The 17,546-nt window shown below is 38.1% G+C and overlaps 1 long non-coding RNA gene across 1 annotated transcript; it reads right to left on the bottom strand.

Moving 5' to 3' along the window:
* Window positions 1–1,082: 1,082 nt before the first annotated feature.
* Window positions 1,083–1,683, bottom strand: LOC149402917 (uncharacterized). Its single transcript, XR_016296016.1, has 2 exons — window positions 1,572–1,683; window positions 1,083–1,318 (listed from the first exon to the last, which is right to left on the bottom strand). It is a non-coding gene; the product is annotated as an uncharacterized LOC149402917 (long non-coding RNA).
* Between the last annotated feature and the right edge of the window lie 15,863 nt (window positions 1,684–17,546).

Raw genomic sequence — 17,546 nt, 5'->3', positions numbered from 1 at the left:
TCGAAGAAGTTGGTGTCGATCGGTGGGCCAGAGCTTTCTTTCCTAGAAAACGGTAAGAGTCTAGAACTTCTTTTGTACTTAATTTTTTATGTCGTTGATTATATAAATCAATTATGTTTTATATAGGTACGACCTAATGACGAGCAACAACGCAGAAAGCTTCAACAACAAAACAAGGAATGCGAGGACGTTTCCCATTACGACAATGCTCGAGTTTATTCGATTCACACTCCAAACTTGGTTTTTTGAACGAGAAGAGATAGCGAACAAGTTGAACACAAAATTGACACCAACGTGGCAAAATGATCTCGCACAGCTAAATAATAAGGCACAGTTCGTCAATGCGTACGGGCTTGGTCTATATGAATGTCACGTCAAAGACGTAAGAGGTGATTTCGATGTAGACCTTATGGCGAAGACATGCACTTGCGGACTACCACAACAATTGAATATCCCGTGCGAGCATTCTATCGCAGCAGCCCAACATCGAAGCGTGGACGTGTACTCGTTATGTAGTGACTTTTATTTGAAGGAGACGTGGATTGAGATGTACAAGGAAGCCATATATCCGGTTGGCAATGAAGATCAATGGGATGTCCCGGATGAGATAAAAAAACATGAAAGTTTCGGAACCCGTTGAAAAGAAGCAAGCCGGTCGACCGAAGAAAAGTAAACAAGGAAGAAGAAGAATTAATCGATACCCATCTCAAGGCGAAAAGATTGTCGTCCAGCGAAAATGCGGGAAATGTGGTGGTAGGGGACATAACAGAAAAACATGCACTTGGAGGGATTAAAACTTTAGACTTTGTGTGTTATTTTTATTTTTAAGTTTAAAACTTTAACGTTTATTTGAGTGACCTTTTTATCTTGTTTAATGGAGTGTCATCCGTCTCATGGACCTTTTCGCAATTCAACTCCGTGAGAACGACGAAGATCTCATCTCGCTTTTTTCCCAAGACTCGTTTTCGTCCACAAATGTCTCGAGTTCTAAACCCTTTGTGAATGTGTGAATTTTTTATGTTTTTTTTTTTTTTGTGAATCTCTTTAATTGAATTACATGTTTATAAGGTACAATAAAAAACACAATAGTCAACAAACCATCTCGATAATATGTTTATAAGGTACTATTACATAGAAAACCAAAAAGATAAAAAATAAACATCCGAAAATACAAAATCACGGGATAAGGTGGTTGTAGAATAAGTCCACGCACCATTTCTTCCTGAACGTTCTCATATTCGCACTTTGAAGAGTGTCAAATGATTCGTTCAGTACTACGTGCTCGACATACTTCAATGCGAACATCCCGCAATCACCGCTACAACACAAGAATAAGTAAAAGAAATTGTCACAAATAGTTGAAACATAACTTGAAAAAAAGAACAAACTTCTAAAATAACTTGTCAATTAAAACTTGTAAAAAAAAAAAACTTCTAAAATAACTTGTCAATAAAAACATAATTGTTTAGAGAAAGTTGTCAAAAAAAAGTTCAAATAACTAGTAAAAAAAACTTTTTGTACAAATAAACAAACTTGTAAAATAATTTGTCAATAAAAAGATAATTGTTTACCTGTAAGCACATTGTGGGACCTTGTCATCGACGATCCACGTCGGCACAGTGAACTTAATTTCACCATGCTCACTATCCCGGTAAGAGTGGGGATGGTTCTTGAAGAAACCACCTATGGCCACAATCCTAGCAAATGCTCGACTCCAAGTCTGAATAATAAACATTTTAACAATGTTAAGTAACCCTTATAATTTAATTAATTGTTGCTCTAAGGTAATAATTGTGAATAACATAACATTTTACGTACCTCCATCAGCTCAGTGAAGTCCTTTTGATGTCTCGACGACTGCATGAGATCCTTTTGGCAGTCGAAGACGGTAATGGTCCAGGCCTCGATATCGATCCGAAATGTGAACCAATGAAGGTTCTGGAAGTTCACGACGAACAGGATCTCTCGAGCACCATCCCAAGGCAAAATATCGGCGTCCCTATACCCAGTCATCGGGCTAATAGTTGCCCTCATGTCCCAGTCCACGGGTTCGGGCTCTGCTCCCAGCTCGATGGCCTTGTTGATGTTCGCTTCTTCCGTTCTGAATCGGCCGTACACGTGCTGGACCCACCGACAATCCATGATTCGGACGTCTTGCCGATATCCGTCGAGAGCTCGTTGGCGAGCCCGAACCATGTGAATCATAGCATCAATATGCTGAGACATTACAAACATATAGCGTTATTTTAAATTGATTGGAAAAAGTGAAATTATATAATAACGTACCGAATCATGTAGCCATCTGGTTTCTGTCAATATCGTGTCGAAGAAAATCGTGTCTGCATCGCACGTCTTCAGTCGAACAGACTCCATGAACTTGCCGTCCCACTTTTTTATTCGCAACCACTTAACGAAATTATCAAACTCTTTTTGCTTCGCGTCCTTCAACGGCTTGAACTTGGGGATCGGCTTTTCCAAATACTTGGGCCTCGTCGGATCAGTGAATTCGGCCCAACGCGACGTCTTCTGTCGCACTTGCCGATCTGGACGTGCCGGAGTAAGCTGTGGCTTCTGTCTTTTCCTTAGAGGAGTTGTGAGCGGGCGTAGCTTATCTGAAATGTCTTCTCTACGAGGACTCGACGAAGACGTCGACAACCTGGGAGAAGTCACCGGCCCGATCTCCGATCGCTTCGACGACTCGCGATGCGTTGAAGACGGCTTCTTCGACTTCTTCGATGACTCGCGATGCGTAGAAGACGGCTCTGACTTCTTCGATGACTGGCGATGCGTAGACGACGGCTCTGCCTCATGCGATGGAGACGCCGGCTTTTGACTAGCCGCCGGAGGAGGAGGAGGAGGAGGAGGAGGGGTCCGGCGTTTACGACCATCAGCTTGGGTCGTGGGAATTTCACCCCCAGGCAAGCCCGTTGCGTCCTCGAACAAAATGTTCAGCCTCTTCCACATAGAAAGCTGAAAGTCAAAGTAATAAAATATGTCAAAAAATTTAAACTTGTCACAAAAATTTAAACTTAACTCTAAAACGTTAAAATAAAATTTAAACTCAACTCTAAATTTTAAACTCAACTCGAAAACGTTAAATTATATTTAAACTTAACTCTAAAACGTTAAATTATATTTAAACTCAACTCTAAAACGTTAAATTAAATTCAAACTCAACTTTAAAACGTTAAATTAAATTTAAACTCGACTTTCAAACGTTAAATTATATTTAAACTTAACTCTAAAACGTTAAATTATATTTAAACTCAACTTTAAAACGTTAAATTAAATTTAAACTCAACTCTAAAATTTGTCACAAAATCTAACCTGGTTAACACTCATGCGCTCAACTCTACGGCCGGTCGTGCTAAGAGCACGTAAGACTATCCCTTGCGACTGCATCATTTGTTTTTGGGATGCTCGCAGTTCTTGTAGGGATGCTCGCAGTTGTTCTTGGGAAGAACGCATTTCTTCCCACATTTCCCGTGTTATGACAAAGGGCTCGGGAATGTCGGCGCGAGAGGTCGCTGTGGGCCTCGATCCCATTGCGGGAGTGGTCGGACTAGCAAGAGGAACACGTGGAGTGTCTGACACGTGTTCGTCGTCGAAGTCTCCGACGATGGCATCTTCTGCAACAGTCGCGACTCGATCCATTTCTTCTTCGATGTCTCGCGGCTCTGTCGCATCTTCTCCCTCGACGTCGATGGGATACAGACATTTGCTCGTCTGTGTCTCGAGGAGAGTGAACATTTCTTTCTCAGGTGCCTTTGGTCTCAGCATTTGAAGAACACCCACCTACAATACATTAATAAACGTTACCAATATTCCAAAATAATGTAAAATACATTAATAAACGATAAATAATAAAAAGTTACCGTTTTTTTATTCAAGACCGCCTCGATGTCTTTGCCCATTATGAGCACATTACTAGACCACGAGTGCATCCTGGGCACACGAATCCCCTGGTTCGACCCGAACCTCATCCCGATCTCTGGGATAGCCTCGTACGCCCAGTAATGAAGGGTATGGAGATTACCCGTCAATGTGTACTTGGCCTCTTTCTGTGCCACATCCGGCTTGTCCTTCAACTTCTTTTGCAGCGTCTCGTGATAACGTCGTAGGTTCACCGACAGGCTGGAATACGTCTCTGCCCAACTCAAATTTCCCCAAGGCATCTTGAAGAAGAAGGGGAGGTCTTGAACGATGTATAGAAATTTCTGCCACCTTTCTTCGATGGCTTTGTTGGCCGGCTGCCCCAGAAGATACCCATAGACGAATACGAGCAGCCCGAGCTTGAACGCAGCGTCAGGGCTTCGACATATGGTGAACGCGTTGATCAACGCGCTCAACTTGCTTCCGGCAACGCCGTTCAAGTGATCCGTGATCAATCCATCGTCATTTCGCTCGTCTTGTTCGGCTTTGGTTGGACCGTCTTCATAGGTCATCCCCGAGACGAGTGCGTACTCGAGGCGTCCAAATCGTACTCGTTTGCCTCCGATACCAAAATGTATCTCCCCCCGTACCGTCGCCTCGATCTTCTTCTGAAGGAGAGTATGTACGAGCACCGGTGAGAAACCAAGCTCGCTCCCCGTAAAAAATTGCTCGAACGGAGTCCCGAGGATTCGTTCTTTTATCCCGAGCTCATCGAATCTACTCCGTACAAGCTTCAAGATCCCCGTCCCACCGTAGGTGATACGCCCCGGGAATGAGACGTTGTATATGTAGTTTAAATTGTCCTAAAAAAACGACAAAAGTAGGTCAGAATCATAATTCATCGTATGGCATCGTACAGACTCGTATAGCATCGTAAAACCAAAAATTTAATTTTTTTTAAAACTATCGTACAGCATCGTATAGCATCGTACAACATCGTAAAATAAAAAATTAAATTTTTTTAAAAACCATCGTATAGTATCGTATCGCATCGTACAGCATCGTACGACACTTTTTTTTGAAAAAACATAAACTCATCGTATACCATCGTATCGCATCGTATCACATCGTACAGGGCTATGAATTTCATCGTACGACATCGTACAGCATTGTACGACATCGTACGATGCATGATTCTCATCGTATTTCAGCCCCAATTTTTAACCCTAACTTTCTAAATCCTATCCAAAACAGCTCAAATAACCACAAATCAGATTAATCATAAGTCCTATTACCTATTCTGACTATTTTCGATGAGATTTAACAAAAAATTAGTTGAAAAACTAACCTTTTTCGATGTTTTGAGAGGTCGGGATTTCTGAAGAGTCTCTTTCTGAGCATCACCGCCGCCGGAGATTGAAGCTTGAGTATCGTACGCCATCGTAATGACTCGTACAGGGTCGTAGTGACTCGTATGATATCGTACGCGATTTTTTTTTTATATGAGAGGTTTGAGCGAGTGAGATAAAGTGAGAGTAAGAGGGAAACTTTGAGTTCAAATGGGTAATATAAGGTCAAGGGGCATTTTTGTCCGATTATGGTACAAAAGTCCATTTTGGGATATTTTTCAATATTAGGGTCTAAATGAGATATTTCATGGCTTTTTAAGCCCACTTAATGAAATTTCTCATATAAAACCCCTTGTATAATTCAACGTTTTAAAGAGACTAAGATATATGAAATTAGTATATATAAAAAAAAAATATATATTAAAACCTCCATAGTATTCAACGGATCAATTGGACTCGTATATATATGGCCTACATATCCTTGTAATTGTTTGAATAATTAAGTTACAAAGACATTTACAGTTTTGACGAAAACCACTAGGTATACTTGGTGAACAAAATAACTTGCTAATCTAGTAACTATGAGAGAAAATGAGAAGATTGTATTGTTAATCTTGATGTTTCAATACAGTCTATAGAGTTTATATATTGGCACTATGACGTGACTTGAGAATTCAAACTCAGTTAACCACAATGTCAACGCTTACTCAGCAATACACACAAGTGAAAGTATTACTCTAATCTATTATACAGCTTTACCAACGTAACTTATATAATATACAAGGAAGAAATATTAATATGGTAATTCCTTCATATGATAATTCAAGTAGCAGCAGTTCGCATAGTAATTAATCATGCACATCCAAGCTCGTACACAAATCTGATATATATTGATTTCTCATAACTAAGAACATAATCCTAAATAAAACTCTAAATATCTCTTACAAATATATTATTTATAAATAATAAATTTCTTAAGAGTATAGAGTAGACCGAGTATATCAATTATTGGTTCAACGTACGCGTATTTTGTGTTATTTTCCTTCCATAGATGTCATAGTAGACTTATCAGGTAACACATCTCTCAAGTTGTTTTAGTGACTAAAATTCAAAGGCACTAACACCATCACGTATTATATAATAGCTTCTCAGTCTCTCAGAACATAAAACCAAAATGAATCTTGTATCTCAGTCAGCCACACAAATCATGGAATTATTGTCTTCACCACCAACACCAAAGTCAAAACTCACAACCGTTCTCTCGGAATCTCATCGGCTCATCAAGTCCCATCCCCGCCAATTCTCCGCCCTCTTCCTCACCTTTTTCTTCATCGGCCTCCTCTCTCTAATCCCAAGCTTCTCCATCACGGGAGATGGAGATTTGGCCCCCGGTGGTGACGATAATGGTAATCTCGCCCAGTTTTTGACAGTCAGGATGTTCTTGATCAGCCTTGTCTTTAGACTATTCTCTCTCCTCGCCAACATTTTGGTGACCTCCGTCACACTCCAGAGCTTCAATGGAAAATCCGTCTCAAGTCTGAACTTTGTCGCCAAGTCGATCTCCGCTTCGTTCTTCCCTCTCATCGCGACGAACCTCCTCTAATTCGTGCTAATCTTCCTGGTGATGCTCGGCTTCGAGATGATCATCGACTGCGTTGTGCTCTCTGCCTTTTTTCTCTGGTTTCAAATCATTACCAATCCGTTCGTTCAGTTGCTCGGGATAAGCCTCGTGGTTACTCCTCTAGCACTGATTGCGATCTACCTGAACTCCGTGAGTTGGGTGTTGGTCACCACGGTCGTGGTGGCCGAGTCGACGTGGGGTTTGGCGGCTTTGAAGCAGAGTAATAGTTTGGTCAAAGGAAACATATTCCTTTAGGCCACATGAACAACCACTAATTGGTTCATGCATGAGTCAACCAAACATTTCAGCAGAAGAAAACTTAGCCCATACGCCCTAGAGAAGTTCTAGGCCATGCAGAGATCCACTCATCTCCCTTATCGCCAGAGACACAACATTGGTATTGGAATTAGAAAAGCCCTTCCGTTCGGAGTAGACCACCATGGCGTTCAATTAAGAAGACCTGCCGGTCACGAGGGGATCTTTCATCCTCACAGTGTTGTCATCAATGTTGGAGGCCTATGACTCAATATACTTTTAGTATTTCAATTTTCCTAGCATTAAACATTAACCTATGTGGTACACTCAAGTTTACTAAATCATATTAAAAACCCAAGTGATTCTAAGCTACCCTTAAAAACATGAGTTTTGATATAGCTTAGTTATTAGGAATTTCGTGACATCTAGTCTTGATTATCCTAATAGTATACCATCACGAAAAAGCTCCCAGTAGGGTAGGAAAGGCACTAGGCCTTTTAACAACCTCTCAGCTTAGCCTCTTATCGACTTGGTGACAATGCTTTCCGATCCGTTCAACTCATTCATTAAAACTATCCTAATCTAATTAGATAATATAAATATAGGAAAGCCCATGATAACCATTAACCCACAAAACAATTTCTAAGTTATAGCATACGAGCATGGTTAAGTAATTAAATAAACAAGCATAAACAAGCAAGAATGGTTTGATTCGGTTTGATCGTTTCCTATTTGATCCTATAAATAAAAAACAAGACGAGCCCAATACAATTGGCCCATGGATTCGGTTTGGGCTCATTCATATGTCCCATGAAAAATAAATCAATATCAAATTATTTATTTTTCCATATTTTCCAAAAATAAATAAATTTAGGGCCCATTACTATGTCCCACTGAAAAAAAAAAAACGATATCATAATCATTTACTTTTCTATGTTTTAAATTAAAAAAATCATTAGGGCCCAACTCATACAATTAATTAAATAAAACATTTAAAAAATTAATTTTTTTTAAATAGCGGGCCCACGGGGATGTCACGGTCATGACTTCGCGTGTCAGGATCGAGAGTGCAATCACTCGTCTCTGTGCAAGAGCGAGTGTGAACACCCTCGTCATCGTTTTCATGAACGTAGTTACGTTCATCCTCTGAGCCCCCTGAGTGAGTGAAACTGCCAACCTGCCCTGTCTGGCCAAGAAGGTTCTCGGTGGCGGCTCTGACGTTTCTTTGTCTCGCAATGTGGTCCATCAGCCAATGAGTGTTTTCCTCAAACTCAACAATGCATAAGTCCCACGAGTCTTGCTCCACGATCAATCTTGCGATCTTGGTCGGAGGCAAGTCTTGGTTCCTCTGTGCTAGTAGGCATAGGTTATAACTGGTGTTTTCTGCTCGGGAATTTGCGCCTCCCTCAGATGTTGTGGGAATTTGATTGTTCATGTTTTCTCTAGTCTGAGAAAAATTAGATTTTTTTGCAGAAGAAGATTGGAAAATATTTTGGGTTATTTAAGTCGGGAAGTCCCCTGCTTCTAGCGCCAAAATATTGTCGCTAAAAATTAGACAACATCGAAGACTTCAGACGGTTCAACCCAAGGCCGAACCTAGTGACAACGCCTGAGCCGGGTTTGTAGAAACTTGAAAGCCACAAGTTCATTCTCCTAGTTCAAGAATGTCCTTCGTTCGTTGCGGAGATATGAGAACAAGAATAAGAAGAAAATACGCTAGAAGGTGCAGAGGTGGTTCCCCTAGCGCGCACTCCAACGTTCAACATTTCTGATTGTTATGTGCGAGGTGGGGGCGCCATTATTCTTTGAGAATATTTGAGAGAATCGAGCTCGATCATTGTGAAATCAAGTGCGGAGGGTCCTCGGTAGCGTTTCAAGACTCTAGAATCGAGTGATTGTGTTTAGAGAGAATTGTGTACCCTTTGCCTCTGGGTGAGAGGTCTGTTTATAGTGGTTAGAGGGCTGAAAAGAGTCCTCAAAGTTGGGTTCGGCGAATGCAAGTTACGCGCCTATTTTCTCATTAGCACGACGCGCCATGTGGGGGGCGCGGCGCACCAAGGTCATTTTCGCCCTCTTCTTTGTTTTTTTTTCCGTCTTTCTTCATGGGCTCGTCCTGGATGGACTTTTGTGCCTTTGTGGGACTCGCTTAGACTTTGACATGGAATTCCTTACAAGTCACTGTAGGGAAGACAATTTGGTATCAGACATGAACTATCACTCTGGTCCAAATTGATGGAAAATAAGTGTTGTCAATGGTGCCCACAAGAAGAGTTGTAGTGTGTATTTATGTACATTTGATGTCATATAGTCTTACGAAGACTCTTGCTTGTAACTACTTTTTTATTAATAAAAGTTGAAACGTTCATTCAATCTTCCTTGTCTGAAGCTTTATGATAAAACTTTAGTCTTTTAGTCCATAAACAAACTTAACAACTTACGAAGAGACAAATGTAGATTTGCATGAACAAAGTCTTCGTAGTTTGCTTAAAACGATATATTCGCAATCTCAGGGTCAAAGGACTATTGACCTCAGTATGATTGTTAGAAGAATCTATGATGTCTGGTTATGAGGCATTGAGAGTTGGAGACTCTATAGTTCTTCTAGGTATCTTCCGAAGGTACTGAATTGTCCAGTGCACTTCTAGAGACAAGATAAGAACAAACCATTTAACCTCTTATGTCTCGAAGTCACTACGTATGAATTGCATCGTGCTTACCTTAATCCTGAAATGAGACATGTCATTTCACACCTTAGTATTCTCATTTGAGAAAGTCAGAGTTCGGACTCACTATGTGATTCCGAACAAGGCCTATTGGTGAAGTACTAAGTTGTGAGAATGTCATGAGTAACTTTGTGAAGATCTCATAGATATGGAATTCATGTACAAGATTGCTGAAATGCAATGTATATCACCTCATGCTTTGTTCCTTGGAGTGTGAATAAATGAACTGGCCAGTGTCCAAATTGAGTCTTGACTCTTTTGGATGAAACAATGTGACTTGTTAGCTCCTCGTCAATACATTGTTTCTAACTTATTCACAAGCGACAAAGGAGTTGAGGAAATAACAACTAGAAGGGTAAAATGGTAATTTTGTAAATCCCGACTAGCTGATGATATTCATGAAGGGTAAACACTGATAATATTCTGTGGATCCACTCATTACAATTAGGTTGAATTCTTGAGTAGAAAATAAATTCATTTGAACCGAGAGATTTTCAGTGTCAACTCTTTAGTGGAGTTGACATTAAGCTAAACTTGGAAAAGGTTTGTGAACTTTAGAGTCCAAGTATTTAGCTCAAACTTTGTTCATTTGGATCCATGAGGTCACTGTCACGAATCACATCGAGTAGGAATAGTTATACTGGAAGTTAAGTCAAAACAAGAACGAAAATTGTCAAAAGGGTATTTTTGTCTTTTGAGACATAGGATGAAATGAATGTCAATAAATTTTTTGACAAGGTCATTTGATGACTTAATGTCACTCAGCCAAATTGGAATAATTGGACCTTGTGGATTAATTTCATTTCATAAGAATTTTATTGAAAATTCTTAATGGGTCTTTCTCATGTTGTCATGAACAAATGAAGAAGCTTCTAGAAGCTCCTTCTAGAGACATCTTGGGCGCCTACTACCCAAGAGAAAGAGAGAATATTTTGTGCATAAATGTATCAAGATACTTGCCAAAAGAAAAAGAGGAAACAAATTTCCTATGCATGGCAATAGGAATTTCGGCCAAGTGAGAAAAAGGCAAGGCAAGGAACAAAAAAGGAAACAAATTCAAGCCTTCTAGAAGGCTGCCTTGGCCGTGTGGAATAAGAGGGAAATGGGCAATATTTGCTCATGAATATGTGATATTCTATAGAAGAGGAAACTACCTTATTAAAGGTGAGACCTCTCCCATAAATAGGAGCCTCATTCCACACATTTCATTCATCCCAAGTTCTAGAGATTTGAGAGCTTCTCTCTCTAGCTTGGCCGATCCTCTCTCTCTCTCTCTCTATTCAATTTCGTTTGATTGTTTTGGCACCTAGGTCCTCATTTGACCTAGAGTTTAGCTCTGCGACTTCAAGACTCGTTCTTAAGTCGTAGTGTTTAAAAGTGCTCACACACTAATTCCTTTTATTTCGAGTGATTTAGTGATAGAAACTTTTGTGGTTGCTCGAGTTGCCGAGGAAAGAAAGAGAGACGTGCTGCGAGGGAGACGAACGTTTTCAACCTTCCGAAGGCTCATCAACGTTCAAGCTTCTTAAGAGGTTAGTAAATTTATTATGCTCATATTAGTTTTATTTACATGTGCTTGCACTTTGTCTAGGTTAGTAAAAACTGTTTTACTTGAAAAAGAAAATTTTTAAAATTCCGCCGCTTAACGAAGCGTTAAACTTTTTCTTAAACCCTAGATCAATTCCAACAATAAGGTGGTATCAGACACGAAGAATCGCTCTGCACTAATTGTTTGGAACTCACAAGTTGGTATCAAACACGAACAATCGCTCTAATACCAATTGCTGGGTAAACAAAGGTTGTTAGAATCGAACACGAATGATCGATCTAATGTCATTTGATGGGTAAATTACTTCCCTGGGGTTAATTACGATTCCCATGAATTGAACACAAATAATCGTTTCAATACTTCTTATTCGGTAACCAATCTCTTAAGCTTTATAATATGTTTACTAGTATGGAATAGAATAATACACGAACAATCGCTAATGTTTAACATAAACAATAATTACCATGATACTCAAAATTATTCAATAACAACAAATCAATATTTAAGACAAGCACAGTAAGCACAAATAATAAGAGGATTTAGTAATACATATTTTCGGCTCAGCTACAGATCATCCACGCTCCTAGCTTTTGTATCTCTTTGCTTCTCAGATCAAGGCTCTAGGGATCTTTAGATCTCGGCTACTCCTTACTCCTTTGATCCTCGGATCTCTAAGCTCTCGAACTCCTTGGCAGCTCCTTGCTTCTTGGATCTTCGGATCTTCACGCTCGAGTTGATCGATACCACAATCTTCCAAGATGTAATCCCCGGAAGAAAAGAGACCAAGGTGTGAGCCAACTCTTTTCTCACTAATTACTCCAACAAGATGTCGGAATAATTCTTTCTTTCTTTGGGAGGTAGTATGAATGAGTTTTCCAACTCCGAGAAAGAAGGTAAAACGTCCAAGACCAAGGGGGAGAGGATTGCCAAAATTTCAAGTGTGGAATAGGCTGAATGGGCTATTTTTGCACTACCCCAAGCCCACTATTTATAGCTTTCTAGCTTACCCAAAATAGAATATGCACTTACTTGATATCCTTTGATCTCATTCTAATTAATGTAAGAGATTTATTCTATGAATAGAACAAATCGAATATCTTCAAGATACTTTAATAAATAAAATATCCAGTTCCTATCTGATATTTATTTGCTTCTCACTTTAGAATATATCAATCAAGTAAGTGATTGATATGGAATATCTCCACGATATTCCATATAAACAACATCATTATTATATTATTTATTTCAGATAATGAGAGATACTATTTTATAAATAGGATATTAGATAATATCTCCATGGTACTCTCAGTAAATAACATAATTAATATATTATTTGTTTCTCACACTAGGATATACTATTCCATAAAAAAAACAGAGAATATCTCCATGATACTCTCATAAATAATTACTAAATTAAATACTCACCGAATCGAATCATATTTAATATATAATATTTATTTCGTATTTGAGAAAAACCCTAATACAATTGGGCTTTGATCAAACAAATCTAAGGCCCATGTATTATGATGGACACTCCTGCCACAAGTTCTATTGAGCCTTGTGGGATGATTTAAATGGCTATTTTACAAGCCCATTTAAATCTAAGTGATATTCCAAAGTAACCTAAACAATTAATAACTTATTCGTAAAATACTTTATCACGAATGCGAAAGAAATTGCAACCAAGTTGCAGTAGTGGGAGTATATTCAATTATTTAATTATTACGAGCATCTCTATCCATCTTATCCGAGTCACCTTGTGGACTATGGACCTGCTAACTGAAGCTCATACGAATCCGAACAAAATATACAAAATCTCTGTTTATTCTCTTATTCATTCGATTCGTTAATCTCGGCATCACTCCACAAGATAAGCCGAGACTGCACTCTTCTTGTTACTAGAATTATATATTACTCGATGCATATGAGCGTCCATTGATATAGTCAGCATATGAGCTCCACCCTATAGGTTCAACTCGTATCGAGAAAGGTCAATAATTCTGTTATACATTTCTAGATACATATGGGCCCTAAGCATCGTTGCTTCCCCAGCGAAAGATTCTTTCGTACGTAATTACTACGAAAGTGTGTGCAATCAAGCGGTTCTGGAATCAACCCTTAGGTGAGTGAACATTAACCTTCTTTCAGGAAGGCTGAATTCTGTATATGTGAATCACTTTCCGCTAAGATCATATCCCGAATTCCAAAGACATAAGTATTTAGGATTCTTCAAGTAGCCATTAACGAATGAGTCAAAGAACCTGATAATACAACCTAGAAGTTCGTGACCACTTCAGACTTTAGCTCAAGTCTCATTGTGACCATCATAGCGACCTCGGTTAGTGTATCGTAACGGTGCTTAAACGACACATCAACAACCAAATTCTGTCCACGTCGTACATACACCAAATGTGTAGAATGTTCCCACCAAGTGATCAACCTTTCACTTGTGTTCCACATATGTGATTTTAGATCCAGCTACCAAGGCATGGATCAATCACCGACCATGTTTTAGCGCACCACCCGAACTTAGATGTCCAACATGTAATTCGGTTTAATACGGAGGCTATGGATGATAGTTGTTATTGATTCTAACTAGAAAACAACTCACTAATCAATAATGCTAATACATTACACTTACTATTATATTCCGTAATCATTCATGTTTATTTTATTATCTTCAGTGGGTAATATTCCTAACAGTCACAAGGAATTTAATATTTGCGAAAACGTCTGACAACATTCTGTAAACATGCTCCAACAATGGCAGTCAAGAATACCAGAGTAACATCACACAAAGGACAAGATTTTCGGCGATAACAACTCTTTCAAAACCCTCAGTGTGTAACCGTACCAAAGAGGGAAAACATTCCTTTCAAATGACACATTCTCAATTGTGTCTCGTTTGCTAGGTTTTCCCAATGCACATGGAGAAACCATTGGACGATAATAAAAAAATAAAAAAAAATAAAAAGGCACAGAAGCATATCAGACAAAAAGTAGTCTGCGAAAATTTCACGTCATGGATCCTGACGTGGAATATGACACCTGATTTCATAGCACATATGTTACCAAGAACATACAGAACAATATTTTTGTCATTATTAAAAAAATCCAATCCATAATAATAACAAGATTCGATTTAAATACCTCACTAAAAGTGTCCATTCTCTGTAAAGTGTGTTATGAAGTCTCATGCTCGCAAAAGTCCTCGAGCAACTAGTTTAAGTCGAATTGATCTTATTCATTCTTCTTCTTACTGACTCTCTCGACCTTATCCTCTGCATTTTGAATAAGATATATTCATGGGTAATTAAGCTAAATGGCCTCCCGAAAATAAGCAATTTATTTTTAGCCCACATTTAGTTAATTAATGGTAAATAGCCATTGAGATTTATTTACAGTCAAAATGGGACGGGATTGCCCTTTGTTATTCTCGCCCATTTCACTGATCCGACGAGGCCCAAGTATTCAGAGAAGCCGATCCCCAAGTTCAACCCGTTGAAGGACGCGAGGCTAAAGGAGTTTAATAATTTCGTTAAGTGGTTGCGGACAAAGAAGTGGGACGTCAAGTTCATGGAGTCTACTCGCCTGAAGACGTGCGACGGAGACACGACTTTCTTCGACACGATGTTGACAGAAACAAAATGGCTACATGATTCGGTACGTTATTTATTATATTTCGCATTCCCTTTTAATTTAAAATAACGCTATATGTTTGTTATGTCTCAGCATATTGATGCTATAATTCACATGATTCGGGCTCGCCAACGAGCTCTCGACAGATATCGGCAAGACGTCCGAATCATGGATTGTCGGTGGGTCCAGCACGTGTACGGCTGATTCACAAAGGAAGAAGCGAACGTCAAGAAGGCCATCGAGCTAGGGGCAGAGCCCGAACCCGTGGACTGGGACATGTGGGCAACTATTACCCCCATGACTGGGTATAGGGACATTGATATTTTGCCTTGGGATGGTGCTCGCGAGATCCTGTTCGTCGTGAACTTCAAGAACGTCCATTGGTTCACATTTCGGATCGACATCAAGGCCTGGACCATTACCGTCCTCGATTGCCAAAAGAATCTCATGCAGTCGCCGATTAATCAAAAGGACTTCACGGAGATGATGGAGGTACGTAAAATGTTATGTTATTCACAATTATTACATTTATTTGTGGTTAATTAAATTATAAGGGTTATTTAACATTGTTAAAATGTTTATTATTCAGACTTGGACTCGAGAATTTGCTAGGATTGTGGCCATATGTGGTTTCTTCAAGAACCATCACATGTCTTACCGGGAGAGTGAGCACGGTGAAATTAAGTTCACATACCCGACATGGCTAGTCGATCAAAATGTCCCACAATGTGCATACAGGTAAACATGTTTATATTTTTTTTTTACAAGTTATTTTAAAAAAGTTTTTTTGACTAGTTAATTGAACTTTTTCTAACAAGTTTCAAACAAGTTTGTTTTTATTCACGCGTTTGTTTTTATTTAACATTGTTAAAATGTTTATTATTCAGACTTAGACTCGAGCATTTACTAGGATTGTGGCCATAAGTGTTTTCTTCAAGAATCATCACATGTCTTACCGGGAGAGTGAGCACAGTGAAATTAAGTTCACATACCCGACATGGCTAGTCGATCAAAATGTCCCATAATGTGCGTACAGGTAAACATGTTTACATTTTTTTTACAAGTTATTTAAAAAAAAAAAAAAATTGACTAGTTAATTGAACTTTTTTTTTTACAAGTTTTAAACAAGTTTGTTTTTATTGACAAGTTATTTTACAATTTTTTTTTTCAAGTTATGTTATTCAACTTTTTTTTGAAAAGTTATTTTACAAGTTTGTTTGTTTTTTTACAAGATTTTTTAGAAGTTAGTTTAAAAAAGTTTTTTTGACTAGTTAATTGAACTTTTTTTTGAAAAGTTATTTTACAAAAGTTTTTTTTTTTACAAGTTATGTTATTCAACTTTTTTTTGGAAAAGTTATTTTACAAGTTAGATTTATTTACAAGTTATGTTATTAAACTTTTTTTTGAAAAGTTGTTTTACAAGTTTGTTTGTTTTTTTTACCAGACTTTTTACAAGTTAGTTTTTTTTTTACATGTATGTTACATCTTTCGGAACTACGAATGCATGCGTATCTGCATTGGTGAACATCCATTGGTGTCCTTCATTCTCCCAAGTGCCGTTAACCATAACAAAAATTGAAAAAAACAGTCAAACTATGCAAAATTAGCTTATCTATCATACAACATCGTACAGCATCGTACATAATCGTACAGCATCGTAATTTTTTTTTTCAAATTTCATCGTACAAAAGAGTTAAATCTCATCCTACCATATCGTATACCATCGTACAAAAAAGTTAAAACTCAGATTTTGGACTATGTTTTCAGATCTGATCGATTTTTATTGCTAGATTCTATCATATACAATCATAAACTTTGTAAAAATGATTAAGTTAGTAATCTTACCCATGATGCTTTTGAAATCTGCTTAAGTAGAGAGGATTTGAGTGGATTTGAGTGTGGGAGAAAAGATTGAAATGATAAAAATGAAGAGTGAGAGATGTATAGGGTTCAGAGGGGTTTTTTTGTCCGATTTTGGGTCAAAAGTCAATTTTTATATATTTTTCAAAATTAAGGTCTAATCTTAATATTTAAGCAATCATTGAGTACAATTAATAAAATTTCTCTTTGTTTAAACGTTGTTGGTCGATTACGCTCTTGATTTATTTCTAATAGGTCTTGGTATTAGCCCGTCAGACTAAACCGTAAACACTTGTTTGAAAAACAGATAATAAATAAATGATATCATGAACTAGCCCGTCAGACAATTATGAATATAGTGAACGGAAATTGTGAAACTAGTAGTACGCAAAGCTACCATCTAGTATTCTCAGGTTTTGAAAATCAGGACAACTAAAAACTATTTTAAAACATTTATATCCTACCCGATAAGTTCCTTCTATTGTTGCATTACTATTAATTGTACATGAATGATCTCATTAATGAGAATATCTTATTTATATTGTTTTTCCTTGTTTTTATGTTCTTTTTACTCTTTCCTCAGCTCTTTAAAGCGTCATTTAAAATAAAAATAAAATAATTTGAGAGTGTAATATGTATAAAATACTAAAAATTTGATGTATTCTATAATTTCCCCT

Source organism: Urtica dioica, chromosome 3 (assembly GCF_054948205.1).
Source record: "Urtica dioica subsp. dioica isolate 48M chromosome 3, U.dioica_male_clone48M_v1_H2, whole genome shotgun sequence".
NCBI classification, from domain to species: Eukaryota; Viridiplantae; Streptophyta; class Magnoliopsida; order Rosales; family Urticaceae; genus Urtica; species Urtica dioica.
Note: the sequence above shows the minus strand (reverse complement) of the source record. Positions and strands in the feature narration are given on the sequence as shown.